This window comes from Ursus arctos, unplaced genomic scaffold (assembly GCF_023065955.2).
Source record: "Ursus arctos isolate Adak ecotype North America unplaced genomic scaffold, UrsArc2.0 scaffold_1, whole genome shotgun sequence".
NCBI classification, from domain to species: domain Eukaryota; kingdom Metazoa; phylum Chordata; class Mammalia; order Carnivora; family Ursidae; genus Ursus; species Ursus arctos.
The window spans coordinates 36,400,373-36,418,386 of record NW_026622763.1 but is presented as its reverse complement, the minus strand read 5'-3'; the positions used below and the strand labels follow the sequence as shown (position 1 = coordinate 36,418,386).

Genomic DNA, 18,014 nt, shown 5'->3' with positions numbered 1-18,014 from the left:
ACTCCTGCTAACGGATGATACGATGCCTGAAATTATACAGTATTTGGTCCCTCCAGCCTCCTCATGGACTTTCTTCTTGCTATTGTTTATCTTAGCCTTCATCATTAACTTCTCCCTCTCTACTAGGTCCTCCTAGCTTTAGTGCATAAATACCCTCTAGTATTTCTGATTAAAAAAAAATACAGTCAAAACTATCATGACAAAAACAACAGATACTTTTCTTGCCACACTGTTACCTTCTTTCATCCACACAAAACAACTTCTGGAAGCAAACACCCGATAATAAAATTGTTTCTCGATGCTGGCAGCATCTTAGAATCACCTGAGGAACTCTAAAAAACGCTCTAAGCTCTAAGAATACTGCTAAGCTCTTTCCCCTCTATACCTTTCCTCCCTCCCAGAGGCTCTGGTTAAACTGATTTGAGATTAGACTGGTTTAGGATGAGACACTGGTGATTTCCAAAGTTCTACAAGTGATTCTAAGATGGATCCAGGGTTGAAAGACCCTGGTTTCTATTCTGTTTGCAATCCACACCTCCCATTCCGTCTTCAGTCTACTCTAAGTTGGCTCCCAACAACACTATTCCATGAAATTCCACTAAAAAAGGTCACCAATCACTTCCACATTACCAGATAAAATAGTCACATTTTGTCCTCCTCTTACCTCCTCAGCAGCATCCCATGCAGGTGACTATTCCCTTCTTGCCAGTTAACTTTTTCTTAGCTTCCGCAACACCACAGTCTTCTGGGGTTTTTTCTATCTCAACAGCCACTCTAGATTATTTTTGGTGCCTCCTCTCTTGCTAGGCCTCGAAATGTTATTACACCCTGAGGTTCAATTCTGAGACTCTTTGTTTTAATCTAAACTTTCTCTTTAGGCAATCTCATTTAGTCCAATGGGTTTAAATACTATCTACACACAGCTGCCTCTCAAATTGTTAACACTAATCCTGACAACTCAAGATTTGTAAATCCAACCGCCTATTTGACACCTTGAGGATCTAGGAGAGCACCTCACCAAATGCAAACAAAACAAAACTGTGGATTCAACTCGACTCAACCTGAAGCTGCTCTTTTCCAATTTTCTCCATTTTATTTTTTTTAAAGATTTTATTTATTTGGGAGAGAGAGAGAGCGCACACAAGTGAGGGGAGGAGCAGAGGGGGAGGGAGCAGGACAAACAGATTCTGCACTGAGCATGGAGCCCCTATTCAGGGCTCCATCCCAGGACCTTGAGATCATGACCTGAGCCAAAACCAAGAGTCAGATGCTCAACTGACTGAGCTACCCCAGCACCCCCCAATTTTCTCCATTCTAGCAAACGGCACCTCCAAGCACTCAGTAGCTCATAGCTAAAATTGAGAAGATTTTTACTTTTCTCTTACCACTCCCCTCCACCCACTCTACTAGCAAAGCCTGTTGACTCTACTATGATATATACTAGTTTAGATCACTATGCCATCCTACTTACCATTATCCCCATTAAAACTACCATGAGTTCCCCTTTTGACTGTGAAAGTAGCCTTCAAACTGGTTTCCTTGCTTATACTCTTTCCTCTTTATATTCAATACCCCGAAGAGCCACCACAGTAATTTTTTTGAAAATGTAAGTCAAATTTTAATATGCTTTAAACCCTAAAATGAGTTCCTATCACCAAGAATAAAATCAAACTCCTTACAATAGTCTAGAAGACCCTGCATGATTTAGTGCCTCTCTACTTGTCCATCTATATCTGGTAACAATCACTCCCTCACTAATCATGACTTACTAGCTGCCATGCACTGATACGTACCCCTCTTCCTCCTCCCTCACATTCACATGTTGAAACTCTAACCCACAATGTGACTATATCTGAAGATAGGGCCTTTAGGATGCAAATAAGGTTAAATAAGGTCATAAGTGTGGGTCCATAATCCAGTAGGACTGGTGGCTTTATAAGAGGAAAAAACAGAGACCTCTGCACACGCACAAAGAAGAGGTCCTGTGACCCCACAGTGAGATGTTGACCACCTACAAGCCACGAGAAGAGGCCTCAGCATAAATCCTATCTCGCGGACACCTTTATCTTGGTGACTCAGCCTCCAGAGCTGTGACAAAATAGATTTCTGGTATTCAAGCCTCACAGTCTATAGTATTCTGTCATGGCAGACTGAGGAGACTAATACAGTTTTTCTTTCTTTTCCTCCGAAACATCAAGCTCATCCTCGTCTTATGGTTTTGCATTAGGTCTTCTGCCTTGACCGTTCTTTCCCAGATCCCTCCCTTGCTGCACCTAGTCATTGGTTCAGAGGCCGCTTTCACAGACAGACATTTCCGAACCACTCAGTATAAAGCAGCCATCTCTTCCAGTTGCTCTTACCCTATTTTATTTTCTTCATAGCACTTTGTCTTTGAAATTGTCCTATTTATTTCTTGTAAATTATTCATCTACTCCGCTAAATTTAAACTCTGAGAGCTGGAACTGCATGTGTCCTATTCACCGTAGTATCTTGAGCCTTTAGAACAGTGCCCAGCACATAGTAGTAGGTTAATCGGTGTTGGTTGAATGAATATCTAGAACTCATAAGAAAATTTAATAAAGCCAAAAGGATTTCTGCAAAAGAAGACAAACTGCATGATTTGAGAAATACTTAAGTGGTTTGAAGGAGCTACACGAGGTATTGATACAGTAGTGGCAAACAGGCATTGATTAAACAGAGGTCTTTGATTTTCTTCCCCTCCTGAGACCTGGCACCGACTGGTAGAAATTTTGCATGGGTATTGTACTATTTCTTAAATAATTTTCACAAAACCCATATGGATTATGATTTCATTTAAGAAAACTGCAGCTCATATAAATGAACCTGAACTAAAGTCACAAAGTAAGCAGGATTTAGCCCAGTCTGTTTAAAAATCTTCACTCTCTCAACAGTGTCATGCTCAAAGTCCCTTTCGATACAACTAGGCACAGCGTTATCAGAAATAAATTTTGTCTCCAGCTTTAAAAGTTCCTTAAGGGAAACTCTGTCTTGATAAATTAAGCACAATCCACAAGGAAATAAATGTGGTGGCCCCTTAAAGTCTCTACCAGATGCTTATGATTCAAGAACATAATGGAATCTTCACTTGAACTGTGGTATAAAACCAGCAAGCTCTGACTTGTGAAGGAAGTTAAAGAGAATGATGCCTCAGTAGCACCTTATTGCCAACATCTCTTACTAGCCACCACAAAGATGTAGATAATTTTCTGGGATGTTCCACTGAGGTAATAATTAGAATAGTCAACATTTATTATTTCCTCTCCTAGGCCCTGTTCCCATAACTATCTGATGCAAGCGTTATACCCCATTTTAGGAATGAGAAAACTGAGGCTCAGAAAAATCAACTGTGAGGCATCCAACGGCAGAAACAGGATTCAAAGACAGGCCTGACTCCAGAGCTCTAGCTCTCTAGGCCAACTCAGCCCAACTCCCTGCCTCCCATTAGTCAATTGCTCCAAAGTTAAATTAACCCAGTAGGGTTTACTCTATAAGCAAAGCATAAACAAGGTGATATTAAGGAGACATCTGATTGTGTATCCTCCATAGAAGAATTGCCTTCCTCCCAAGCAGGACCCATGGTTCTTTCAGAGAAAGACTGATCTGCAGCTCGTTGGCCAACTCTCCCAGCGAGGGCTTTGCTATTATCTCTGGGGATTTCTATGTCATGGCCAGCTTTGTCTGAGCAATACTGACCTATGCATTGTCTAATCTGCTATGGGAACAAGCTCAGAGTAAAAATATCAGAAAAATATTAATATGGACTTTTCATTATGAAGCTGTAGTAGCAAATCTGTGAGATGGCCTTTTTTCATCAGGGCCAGAAATATTTTTTCACATATTTTATCCAATGCATTATCTATTGGATTTTCTTTTAATCAAAGCGAATTCATTGAAGACATATACAAATAGTTTATTCTAAGGGGAAAAAAATCCCCCACATTTCAAAATTCATTTTTTACTAAAACCCAATCTTTCCTGCCTGTATTACTGGCCTATTGATTCTTTAAAATTTAGCACTACTCATTTTTCAACCACAAATCAGAATATATTGTGAGGATCTCTATTATCATAAATTATTATACCTTACTCTTGAAGTTTCTATTTTTCCCCCAGCATTCCCATTTCCCATGACAAATGTTTTCATTCTGCTTTTGTTCCATTATTATTCTACTTTGGACAATTTTTTATCCCTGCTTGTCATCTGAAAATGGTTTTAGATATCGCTATCTTTCCCACTCTTGCTTCATCAATAGAGAAATTGACAAGGTTATAAAAATTTAGCCTTATTATTTTGTTCCCTACCAGTTAGAATGATGTGGCTTAGGTCATTTGTGTTTTATCTCTTCATTCATGGTTTATACCACAGTTGTCTTATAGCCAGGAACTTTCCACACTATAAAGCAGATTCTTTCTACCCCATTACAGCAATTTTATTTAAAAAAGAAAAAGTTTACTTCTAATTTTATTGCTTCAAACTCCATCGTTATATGCAATATGTTTCTCTTTGATTTGGAACACATATTTTCTCCTGTTCTTTTAGGGTTATATTTTCCTTTTTTAAATCTTCTTAACTTGTATTTTTAATGGTGATCTCCAAAACCTTGGCATAACTCAGAATGTTACACCACTAATAACAACCACCATTTATTGAGATTTTACTATGTTCTAGGCTCTGTGGTAAAATCTTATGTATACAGTAATTTGAGATAAGTTTTTCCTCCATCCTCTATAAAAAGATACTGAAGATAACAGAGGCAATATTACCTTCTCTATGTAATGTTAACCAATAATTGATAGAATCTGGATCTAAAGGTAGGCATTTCTGATCTGTGTCCTTAACTACTCGACTTTGGTTCCTGCAATTATATAGTCAACAAATTCTACTGTGTAGAGCAAATCAGTGTTGGGCTCTATTATAATACATAATTTGCTTATGGGTAGCCTAGATTTAAGAAAGATAACACAGTGCCCATGATATCTAAACAAATGAAGCTACAAGATAGTAGCAGTGAAATTCCTTCTCACAGTGTCCAACCAGGCATAAGGAAAAGAGTATTCCATGGTATTTCTTGATTTACGTCACTCATAATCCACTCTGATCAGTCGCCATACACTTACCTTCAGTGTTTGACCCAGTTTGTTGGGATTCCTGCACCTTTAGTGACATCTTGGAATTGACTTATATATGACCACCTGACTCGAACTTGGACTTGCTTTTTCTGTGTAACGGTTTTCACGTCTTTTCTCCCCCCTGGTGACCTCTTTTCATATGTTAATTATTGCTCAATTCCACCATAGTCTCTATCCTTTTCACAGAAAGGATTCCTCTTATTGTGTGCCAATTCCTGCCCAGTCCCTTGAGAGATCATCTTAATTTTCACCTGATAATTTTCACCTGATTAGCACTATTCAGAAGTCTTGACAGTATATAACACATTTTGGAAATTAATGCTGGTTTGGAGATATGAACTTGGTTAAACAGTTTAACTCATTGCATTTGATATTAGTTCAAAAGAGATGTCTCTTACATCCACACATAATTACACACATAGACATACATTTATATTCATATTCATATAGAGGTATATACATACTCATATACAGGTATTATTGTATTTATGTAAGTATATACATATTTTTCTAAACTATGTACATTAGACAATTTTGAAAACTTTTTTTAAAGGAGCCAGAATATTACTATTGTTACAAATGTAATATCAGATTGGTAACTAGGGCATTAATATCAATGACAATATCATTATTGGTAACTAGGGCATTTTTTGAGAAGGAAGAAGAAAACTAAATAAAAGAATAGCCCTGACTGTGATATGCCACTAAATCTTTCCTAATCGCTTTGGCATAAATCAATGTTAAATGATGTATGTGCACACAATCAGGAAAATATTTAATGTATTATTAATTAAGATTAATTACAGGAACACATCAACAGCCTTTAGTTCTCATCAATGATGCTTATTTCTTAAGTACTCTAGTGTAAAGCATAAAAGCATTAGATGATTGTCAATAGCATTGACTTTCACTAATGGACATAGGGCTAGGTCTCTTCACCAAGCTGGTATTAGGTCAGTTTTCTCCGGAGGGAAATACTCATTACTCTTTGCATTGAAGACATCCTTCAGAAGATTTGGCTATCGAGGGGAATTTCCTTTTATAGAGATACTTCCTTCTATGAAGTTAAATAAGACTGTTTAGTCAGTCAATCAATCTAATTACATTTATTGAATATCTAACAGGAAAGAATGCAGGCAATGGAATCTAAGCCTATGGCTGTTTCTACTTGCTCTGAATAAAACCAGTGGAGAAGTATTTCCTTGGTTTAGTCAAAATGGCAAGTCTGGGTCCATTCATAAGATGATTGTGTCACATGAGCCCACATTACTTTATGTAATAAATATGCTTTTGTAAACTGAATCTTAACTTTATTGGGAAAACTTACTCTTTCAAGCAATTCTGGTATGAATAATTACAATAACGCACACGTGAGACTGTAGAACTTTGTGTAATATAAATGTCACATGCTGTAGGGTTGATTTTTTTTCTTTTCTTTAATATTGGGGTTCAAAAAACTGAACAAATATATTTTTCTTTATATTCTTTATTGGTGGTATAGTTGTGTTTTTCTGGTTTGTTTAAATTTAAGGTTACAGTTGGGAATAATGTTCATAAAAATATTTATATCCAACAACTGATTGGGTTAGGAGAAGAACATACCTATTTTGTATCCCCAGAGACTAATGCGGTAACAGACTTGGTAAAGGTGCTTCGTGAATGGAACAAATGAGTAAAACAGAGGCATTCAAAAAGAAGAAAGAAGTAGAGAAGAATGTGAAAACCACCCCAACTAAGTGGGATTCTATTTCTCACATGCCTAGTAAGGGTTATTGAACTAGATTATCTAGGAGGTATTAAATTGGCAATTATATTTTTGCAGAAAATATAAGAAGTATATTTATGTATACATAATTTCTTATACAAAATATAAGAATGTACATGCATAGGATAACAGTCTTAAAGGATGGATTAAATTTAATTTCTAAAACACAGCATTTTAGGTAAGATCTGATTTCATTGGGCCCCAAATAGTCTAATGATATTAATTTGATGTACTTTCTAATTGCTATCACAACATTTTCACAGTCTTGATGGAATTCCCTAGAAATGATATGTTCACCCTTCAATCTTCAAGGCCACTCCTCTGTAATCATCAAATTTTGCTGATTTCCCACAGGAGGAGTAATATTGAACAATATATTAATGCTTTATAAAGTTAGGTTAAATGTGTTCTTGCCAACGAGGAGGTTGCATTATGAGGCTCCCAGAATACGTTAATTAAAAATTGTTTCTATTTTAACTCCATGAGATAAAATTAAAAATTTCCATAATTATAAGAGTTGTAAATTATTTCTTTGTCTCTCAGTGCAATATCACTTGCCTACAAATAGGTATTCTGGGATAATTTGAATTCTGTGGGAGAGACAACAGTATCTCAACTCTGCTCAACATAAGATACTTTTCATTGTATTCCATTCAATATATAACCTGTGTGATTTTTGGCTTATGCAATTTGCAGGTGAAGGATGATGGATTTTAAATGCTCTTAACATCAAAAAATAATTACTGAAAGGTAAATGATTGAGACTGTTTCACTTTTTTGATACCCTTCCCCTTAGTTAGTTTCATCTGATGACTATAAAGGGATTAAAACTTTTATGCCAATGCACTCAGCAGTACTGAAATGTGATTCCTTTGTAGATGGGATAAAGCACTTGGGTGATATTTTCAGATGAATAAAGACATTGACTTAAAAACACAATTGCATAAACATGATGTGGAAGGCACAGGTCTGGGGAGTCAATTCAACACTTCTATTTAACTCCAGTCTTTATCTTTTATATTTATTCTAAAAGAGCTACACATAAAAACTCCCCCCAGACAAAAAATTTGCCCACATTTAAATTTCAGGCTATGGATATAACCATTTCATTTGATCTTGCTGCTCTTTGCTTTTTTTTTTTTTTTTTTCATATTTTGGAGTGTGCTTTAATTTTCTTTCATTACTATAATGGGTCAGAGTGTGCAGAACAGTGATTGCAGCAAAATCGCATTTTTAAGAAAAGGTCGTGCAATTAGCTGATGGATTGATAGAGATAACTATGGCTGGAAGAAACCTCACTAGGTCCATCACAGAAATCCATAGAATAAATGATCGGGACATTTACTCAAAAAAAGATAAAACAAATGCCATAGACATGATTCAGAGTGCTGCTCTGAGAAGGCTGGAGTTAAGCCAAAGTTTGAGAACATCTAAGCCTTACGGGAAGACAGAGATGATGAAAGAATCGTGTTTCAAACTGGGGTGAGCTGGTTGGACAGGCACACATCTGGCTCACCAAGCCTGTTGGGTTGGGTTTTTGACACAACTAAGGTATTACAGTGCTATAGAGAGTTACAAAAATCAACACTGGATTCAGAAAACTTCAGCAAATCCCAGAGATCAGTAACATTGGGTGAGAAAAACAACAACAACAAAATACAAGTATTAAACGCATTTAAGTCTAGAAAATATCACTGGGTCCAAGTAAATCAGACATAAAAAAAATTCTGGACAATTTAAAAGCTGCATAATGAAATTCAGTACCTCAAAAACAGACTATAAATTTTATTTGTGACTTAAGTCCGTTATGGTGAAAACTCAGATAATGTATTAAATTTTAAATATTAAATGTTGATCTAAACTAATTATTGAACCTATACAGTCTCCTCAGTCATGAAAATAAATACAGAGAAAATGAAAGATGGAATCTTTTCTTTAATGCAAAACTTGTAAGAGATATTTTAGAGGTGATTCCTGCATCGCTAAGGATAGCAGTTAACTTCTACTACAGGACAGACCACCCCACACAGTTTCTAAAACAATAGCCGATTATTTAGCTCACAACTCTGCAGGTCAGCAGTTGGGGCTTTTTTCTTTTCTCTTCTTTTCTGGTTCAAGTTTCATCTTGAATTTGGTCTTCCAATCCATAAGCATGGAACATTTTTTCATTTCTTTGTGTCTTCCTCAATTTCTTTCATGAGTGTTCTATAGTTCACTGAGTACAGATCCTTTGCCTCTTTGGTTAGGTTTATTCCTAGGTATCTTATGGTTTTTGATGCAATTGTAAATGGGATCAGCTCCTTAATTTCTTTCTTCTGTCTCATCGTTAGTGCATAGAAATGCAACTGATTTCTGTGCATTGATTTTATATCCTGCCACTTTGATGAATTCCTGTATGAGTTCTAGCAATTCTGGGATGGATTCTTCTGGGTTTTCCACATAGAGTATCATGTCATCTGTGAAGAGTGAGAGTTTGACTTCTTCTTTGTCATGTAGGATGCCTTTATTTTTTTGTGTTGTCTGATTGCTAAGGCTAGGACTGCTAGTACTATGTTGAACAACACTGGTGAGAGTGGACCATCCGTGCTGTATTCCTGACCTTAGGGGAAAAGCTCTCAGTTTTTCCCCATTGAGAATGATATTCATTGTGGGCCTTTTGTAGATGGCTTTCATGATATTGAGGTATGCTCCATTGGGGAAGAGCTGCTAAATTGATAGGGGCTGGCTTATTTATGATGATTTCAGGTGGGAAGGCTGAGATGAAGTGAAACGTCTCTTCATGTGATCTCTCACCTTTTGACAGGCTATAACTGGCTTGTTCACATGGCAAGCCTTCTCTCTTCCAAGACAGAGGAATGAAGTGCACAGTCCTCTTCAGTCCCAGGCTCAGAACTTGCATTATGTCACTTATGCCACAAAAGGGAATTATAAGACCAGTCCAGATTCAAGAGGTGCAAAACTAGACTCACTGCTTGATGGGAGGGAAGCATTTGTGGTCATTTTCCGCATTTTAGAGTAGAAACTTCTAAGGAGCATTCTGATTCATATTGCTTATTTTTATGCAATAATAATAGGGTACCATCTTTTTCTGTGGCCACCCAGGTCTTCACATATCCTACCTGTCAACCTTACCCCTTGTTCCCTATTTCGATAGTGATAGCCAGTCAGTGTCAATTCCCTGGGACTGAGCTGAGTAGTGGTGGCACCCCTTACTCAGAACTGTGAATAAACTAAATCGAGTTTGGCAGTCAAGGAAGAGTTCCCTTAAGAAATGGGTCTAATTAGTTTTCCAAAAATAAATCAGGCCTTAGGGGAGTACTAGAAGCAAAACCATTAAGTCCTAGGAAAGCCAGAACTAAAATTCAAGGATTAGCAGTCACTGTCCAAGGCCAAGGTGAATAATGTTAATAAAAATGCTGGTTTTCTACAATCAAAAGCTAAGAAATTGAGTGAACATTGTTAATTTACTAATCAATATAATATAATTGGTAGCATCTTTTAAGCACCTCACTATATGACAGAAAGTGGGCCAAGTAAGCGCTTTCCATTTAAGCTGAAGGCAGTGTTGTGATGTAGGCACTATTTTAAAATTATGACTAAATTATATTAAATTTTATAAATTTTAATTTTATACAAGAGGAATCAAGATTAGAGTATACCCTGTATTATAACAAAATGAAAAATCTTACACAGTGTTAGTCGCACATAAGTGTTAGCACTAAAATTTGAACCCAAGACTCCTTATATTTTGCTTTGAACCACAGAATTATATGGTCACTCCAAAGAAGATTACAGCTGAAAGAAATACTAGAGACCACCACGTTACATTTCAGAAGGGTTGATAACTCAAGCCAAAGTCATATATTTGGGCGGTGTCAGAATTGGAACTATAATATAATTTAGGTCACACACACACGGAACTTGAAAGGAATGTTTATAACACACACACACACACACACAGAGTATATAGATACATTGTTCTATTGATCTACAAATTTGCCCATTCATTGTTACATCCAGCAGTTTGACCACATTCTGCTCAATAAAGTCTTCCTTAAACTTAAATAATCAAACAAAAATAAATAAGATGCTCTTTTAGGTGTTTTAGTCTGAAAAATACACATGAAAAATAGTCTGTTCAAGATCTATCTTCTTTCCCTACCAACTGCTCCATCTCCAATTACTTTACATAACCCACCCTTCTAAATTACGTGCTGTATTTTCATTTCTCTTGCTTTATTGAATTCCCTAGCTTTTTCACCAATCCCATCTTCACCCTGCTATCCCAATCCTCCAAAGTAAAGTTCATCTTTATGGCCCAACTCAAATGCCCCAACACCCCCTGGATAGAGTAATGTCGCCCTTTCTCCTCTGAGTTCTTGGAGTATTGTATTCACATAGCTTGCATAGGACTTACATTGTCTGATAGTTATCAGGATCTCACACCAAACATTTCCTTGAAAGCAGGAGGGCTGTTTTATGTTTCTTTAAATCCCTGGTGCACAGTGTACTACTTTGTACAAATTATATGCTCAATAAAAGTTTATTGAGTAGTCTCATTTATGAGAATAGGCTTTCTCTGGGACATCTCTTCACACACAGGTACACTGTTGCAAATCTAACACTCTGTAAATGGACAAGGAATCAGAAGCACAATCCACTGATGAACACTTCCAGTGTGGGTTTTTGGAAAACCAAAAGCCCACAGTCATTTTAGAATATGCTTTGTTTTCTGCCAAAGCAGTATCCTGTACTGGAATAAAACCCAATCTTTTGTACTGCCTCTGACACCTTCCTCTCCTGTCTGGCCTTTCCAAACCTCCAAGATCTACCTAGGAAAAGAAGATTGACAAAGAATTGCCTATTACCTTAATAACCAGGAACATGAATGTTTAGACAGTTTTTGTGTTAAAGAGCAAGCTTGAATAGAGAACCAATGAACTGTATATGGATTATCATTTTCTTTACATTGTAAGCAACAGCATTAAACGAGGACATAAATGTTAATGATTTGCCTTTAACTGAAGCCATCCCATCAGTACTCTTGCATTCAGAGCGATGATGAAACTACTGTAACATACGTATATGTGAATATTTGCAAACACCCAATCTAGGAAGAAAAGCAGTTGACATAATTCTGTACAACTCAAAAGACCATGATTATCTTTCTTTTTTATGAGATTTATTGCCAAGCTTTTTTCTTTTTTCCGGAGATTTGCTAAAATTCATTAAGTACATTTTCCGAGACACAATATGGTCCCTTCATATGATATTTATATCGATGCTCATTAAATCATAGTATCTTTTGCAACGCTTACTTTTGAGATCAAGAGCCGCATTTTCAGTCAGTTCACCTTAACAGATTGCCTTAGATGGCATTCTATCACATTAGGTTTAAGAAAATAGCCATTCTAACTCACAATCCATTTTACTGGGGAGCAGCAATCTAATTCACATTGATTTTGAATAAACCTTTACATACCCATCTGCTCCATTTTAAGCTGGACTTGTACAGATCAATGCATCAACATGCACTAAGTAATCAATGGATAAGGAAAATCATTATTTACTGCTCAGTAATTGCGTTTACATTCAAATAAAATATAATAAAATGCGCAAGGCCATTTTGAAGGAAGAACAAGTGACCCATGAATCACAAGCAGATTGCCTTCCTTTGAGTGGAAGATCTGAAGAATTTTACCCAAATAGTGAGGAGAAAGTCATGTTTCAGCCTGGCCTACTTTTAGCCTTCAAGTACTGAGGTAGTTGTATTTTCATGATCTTTCAAACCTAGGAACCCTCCATTTGGTAAACAGCAGTCCCAGGCACAATGGCTCCAGGCAGAAGTCCTCTTCACTGGATTATGACGAGCTCCAGTGCAGATCTGGTCCCTATCCACCTGCTCACTCTTGGCTCGGAACCTTCACTTTAATTATCCCTCTTGTTGTTTGAACTTGGAGTATTTAGTGGGTCTCTCTACTGTCTGAATCTGTTCTCCCTAGTGGGTTATAGCTTGGACTCATCCCACTAATGCTCTGTCCTCATGACTACCTCTAACAGGATACCTGGCCTAGCTCCAACTCCGTCTGAACACCCCTCCCTGGTCCCACTAGTTACCTGATTGCTGCTGTAGGCTCACTGTAAAGGGTGGGGAAGGGAGTCAACAGCAATAGAAGCAAACGAAATACCTTGCTGTTTTGATTCTCCACACTTTAGTAAGGCAGTCCTACGAGCAGGACAGATAAGCCTAGGTTTCTGCCACACAGCACAACCGAACAGATGGGCTGTGATGAAATTGCCCATCAAAATTTGTTTTGTCCTATTTTATTACAGTGATTCAGGCAAGGAATGCAGATTGAAATAAGGAATGGCTGAAAATAGGTTCTGTTTTTAGTGAATTTCAGTGAGGTAAAAAAAAAAAAAAATCATAGTACCATGAATGCAGGCCACACTTCTCTTCCAGTGTAGCTTCTTACAGACTAAAAGAGCTGGAGATTGCACGTGGCAAGTATTGTAGTAGTAAAGCTAGATGTATAAAAATTGGAATAACACAAATGGGCAAGTACCCTGTTCAAGGATCCTGCAGATTTGTGAGTCAAATCAGCAAATAAAGACATATTTTGAAAAATGGCAAGATGTTAATCCAGAAAAAAAAAAGAAGCAATCAAATAAACAAAACCCAAATAGTACCAATTACGATTCTTTTGTGTGGTGTTGTATAACCTTTCCTTTTGTTTGAAATTATTAAATTGCACGGAAAAGCCAAGTGACTTTGAACTTAGATACTGTTTTGATATATAAGACACTGTCAAATTTAAAGAAAAGTAAACATAGTTTAAGGGTTGCACACAGAATTGGCTTAGAATGATGTGATCTCCCAGTCTGCTGATCTTTAACCAGTAAAATGTAACCAACTCTGAGTTCACATAATGAAGAGTAGAGAAAAAACTTCTTTTGGAAATACCAAAATTCACTTAAAATAATCATCTTATGACATAAATGACAGACTTCTAAATGAGCGATTCACTTAAAGATGAGGGAAGAAAAATAACATCCAAGATAACTAGATCCCTTTTCCATGGTAACAGAACTTGCTATTTGGAAGAACAGTCTTCTTGGTTTTAGTGTACCTATTCAGTGCACCATGTAATCTGTCAGGGCAAAGCAGATAAGATGATTTCAAGAGGTATTCTCCTAAGCAATTCTATTAGGCAATATGCAAGAATGTTCACATTCTACAGAAATATTTACAGTTTGTAAGGGCATACATAGTCCACTTAAAGCTCAGATACGCACAAAACCTGTGAAGTTAGAACCTCAGTATAGAAGACCAAAGAGCAATTAACGGCAAATTTAAGGAGAAAAGCTAAAATATTGTTTCATTTTATTTAGTCATTTAATCAGTAGTTTATTTTATAAAGCCATAAACATAACAGAGTTGCATCCTGCTATTTTTTAAAATCTTCTGTGAGGCATACACCACAAGATCAAGGATACCTATCTATTCCTGCCAATGCACCAACTGAACGTCAAACGTGACTGACACCGATGTTAGAGAACGTCCTGGTCACCTCTACTGAATGAGGTGACCCTTACCGGTCCATTCAAATACCTGTAGATCTGGAACAGGGGGAGAATATGGAAGATCAGAGGATTTGAGTAGCTTGCCCAACGTTATACAGAATATCAAAGTCAAGTCTTTCTCCAACTGTTCTCTCCCAAGCACAAAGCTCCATGAGGGCCTCCTGCTAGTGACTAAACTTAACTAACTAAAGAATCTGTATTCCTTAAATATCAGAAGCACTCTACTTCCTACACTGGACATGTAGTCAAATAGGAACCAGGAATAGACGTGGATGCCAAGCCAGACAGTGAACTTTAATAAGTTTACAAGAACTCACATGGAGTACTGAAACAAACAACAGCATGCTCTCATCAGTAATCCAAGAAAAAATTTAAAAAATAGTAATACAATTTCAAATATGTGTTGCCCAAAATAACGCATCATCCAAGAATGCTATATAGCATTTCTGACTTTCCCAGAAAGTTAAAAGCTAGAAGGTTGTCTTAGCAAATCTACACTTTTAATGTGGAGATGAAGCAAACGATCTGGCCTCAGGAGATCATGTGCCCAAAACTATACTGCAAGGAAAAGATACAAAGTCAATTAGAAGATATATCTACTTTCTCTAATTCCTAATTCAATGTTCTTTTAATAAACTGCCCGAGTCTTCACACCTCTATTTCTTTTCAATCAACCTCCAGGTTAATAGAAACAGGTCTTGTCAAATATCCATATTTATATAGATCATGTAGGAAACCAAAAGCTTTTTCTTAAACAGATACCTGTGTCACTAGTGGAAAACATGATTTCTAGATGATATGGTAGATATCAATTTAAATCTTAATAGTTAATATGTATTTAATGTGCATCGATCTATAATTTCATAGCTTAAGGCTCGGTTAAGTTGTGATGAGATTTGAAATCAATTTAAACAAAAAATAAATATAGGTTAGGATATGACAAAAAATCATAAACAATGCAAATTAATGACAGGTTTGGGAAATACTGGTCTAAAGCGGAATATATTAACATAGAAAATTGGGAAAAGTGGTTATTTACCAAAAGCTGTACCAGTGATAGGGTTTCCTAAATAGAATAATTTTGTGTAAGTGATAAAATACCTCACCTAAATATGAAATCAGCTAGAATGCTCCATGATATTCACCCTGTAAAGTTTTTTTGCAAAATAATTTATTTCTCATGCATTGCTTTATTGCTATATTGATTTCAAGAACTGGTTAAAAAGCACTTTTCCATGGGTCTAGGTTTCTCATAACTAAAATCCAATCTGAGCAAATTGAAAACTGACAATTCCCAGGCTCTTAAGTGAAAACACAGGATTTTTAGAGTCTGAGTTTAGAAAATCAGAATAATACACTGGAGGCACATTTCTTCAAGTTTTTATTCCAAAGAGTGCTAAGAAAAACCTACTTAAAAGCAGTTAGATTTAAATTTCCTTGATGAATAGCAGAAAGCTAACAGGAAGATCTGTAGATACCTTTGTTGAAAATAAAGCAAACAGGGTTTTAAACCAATTCTGAGAGGCTTTGCTCACAAATAGTAATAAAACGGTGATCAAAGAGAAATCATTAGAAATTGTGTTTAGTAGAGATTTAGTGAACAATATCAGACCCAAATAAAGTTAAATTGAGATGTGTGAAACCATTTTAATTTCAAGGGGAACCTGATGACAAACAAGAAATTCTGTTCTCAGTAAGAACAAATGGCAATTAAAGATATTGGCAGAAAGAAACAGTGCTGAGACTCTGACTCCCACCACTAATAAGGAAACTTAAATCCTATCTTTGTTACACTGGTAGCAAGAAGAAAAATGTGACCTCACAGTCCATTATCAAAAATAATTTGATCTCAGAACATAGTGTCTAAAGTTCTAGAACATTATTAGATAGTTTTACTTGAGGAAAGTACTTATTTTATGCAGTATCCTAAACAAAAAGTGGCCCCATGGATGCTATGAGATTTTATGATTGCATTTATAAATAAATCTAGGGTTATCAGCTAAGCCTTTCAGCAATAATGAAAATCAACTCTTCACAATTCTATAACAAACTTTTCTGATAATGTGTTTTATGTTTGTGTTTCATGTAGATGATTTTAAAAAGCAGCGGCGCTGTAAATATACATTCTGAGGTATTACCCACCAACATCTGAGACATGTTTCCTCAAGACAAATTTTAAACAATGTCAACCAGAGTTGCTATTCATCTCACATGGTTTAAGGTAAACTACATTTGCCTACAAAGAAACAATAATTGCATTGTATAAAATAATAGCGGACATTCAACATGTCAATATATGTAGTAGTTAAGAAGGTTTAAAAGATTTGGGGCCCTCATCAATAGTAGCGATGAATATTTGCCAAATAGCTATTAGGTGCCAGAATTAAACATGTCTCATTCACAACCATGGTTCTTCCACCAGTTTCATTAAGACTACACGACATCTTCTTTCAGGCTCAGCAGTGAAAGTAACAAACACAACCAATAAATTAAATCCATAGACACCTACCAAGTATTTTCGGGGTTACCAGAGTACAGGATAAACAAGAAATAGTCCAGATACACATGCACGTTTCAAGAATCGGCACTACATTTGTGATATCAGAAGTCTCATGTATCCATTTCTATACAGAAATCATGTTACTTTCAACCTCTGAGAAGTTTTACATATTTCATTGCTTTAAATTATGTTTAAATAATTGAAAGGCACTTTAACTTTAAATTATGTTTGAATAATTGAAATGTATTTTATTAAGAACTTTCAAAGAATCCCTACCTTCTCTGGAAATATTTGAAACACTGCATTTTCTTAAGATGACCAATCCATTAATGACAAAACTCTAGTTAAATGTTTAGATATAGAGACATTTAAGAAAAACAAAAACTGAGTTGTTATTTTAGAAAGTATTAAAGTGAATATTCTTTGCCAGCCCCTGCTGTGCCTCCCAACAGGGTACAATAGGCAATTACTATTTTTAAATGGTCCATTAAAATGATAGGACCTATATTACCCAACACAAACTGAAAGAGAACCAATTTGAAAGACTTATACTACCTCACTTCAAGACCTATAAAGCTACAGTAATCAAGGTAATGTGGTATAGGCAAAAGAACCGACATATAGATAAGTGGAACAAAATGAGGAGTCCAGAAATAAATATACACTTAAATAGATAATTTATTCTCAACAAAGGTGCCAAAGCAACACAATGAGGAAATGAAAAAAATTTCAAATTTGGTGAAATAACTGTACAGGCAAAATGAAATGCTCAAACCCTACCTCACTACACATAAAAAATAATTTAAGATTGACCACAGACTTAAATACAAAAGCTAAGCCCGTAAAGTTTTAGAGTAAGCACAGGGAAATAACTTTGTGACACAGATGTAGGCAAGGAAGTCTTGGATATCCTAAGATCACCATTGATAAATTAGGTTTATCAAAAGTTTAAAAATTCTGCTCATCAAAGACCCTATTAAAAATGAATAATAAGCAAATCACAGAGAGAGAATA

At 36.1% G+C, this 18,014-nt stretch overlaps 1 protein-coding gene and 1 long non-coding RNA gene across 2 annotated transcripts in view; one reads left to right on the top strand and one right to left on the bottom strand.

Moving 5' to 3' along the window:
* LOC113250875 (uncharacterized) overlaps positions 1-16,685 on the top strand; it is a 95,117-nt gene extending 78,432 nt beyond the window's left edge. Inside the window, exon 5 of the long non-coding RNA XR_007188493.2 lies at positions 16,590-16,685. This is a non-coding gene — a long non-coding RNA (uncharacterized LOC113250875). The remainder of the gene's footprint in view (positions 1-16,589) is intronic.
* Positions 1-18,014, bottom strand: part of GALNT13 (polypeptide N-acetylgalactosaminyltransferase 13) — a 467,481-nt gene that overhangs the window by 74,063 nt on the left and 375,404 nt on the right. The window lies entirely within an intron of this gene.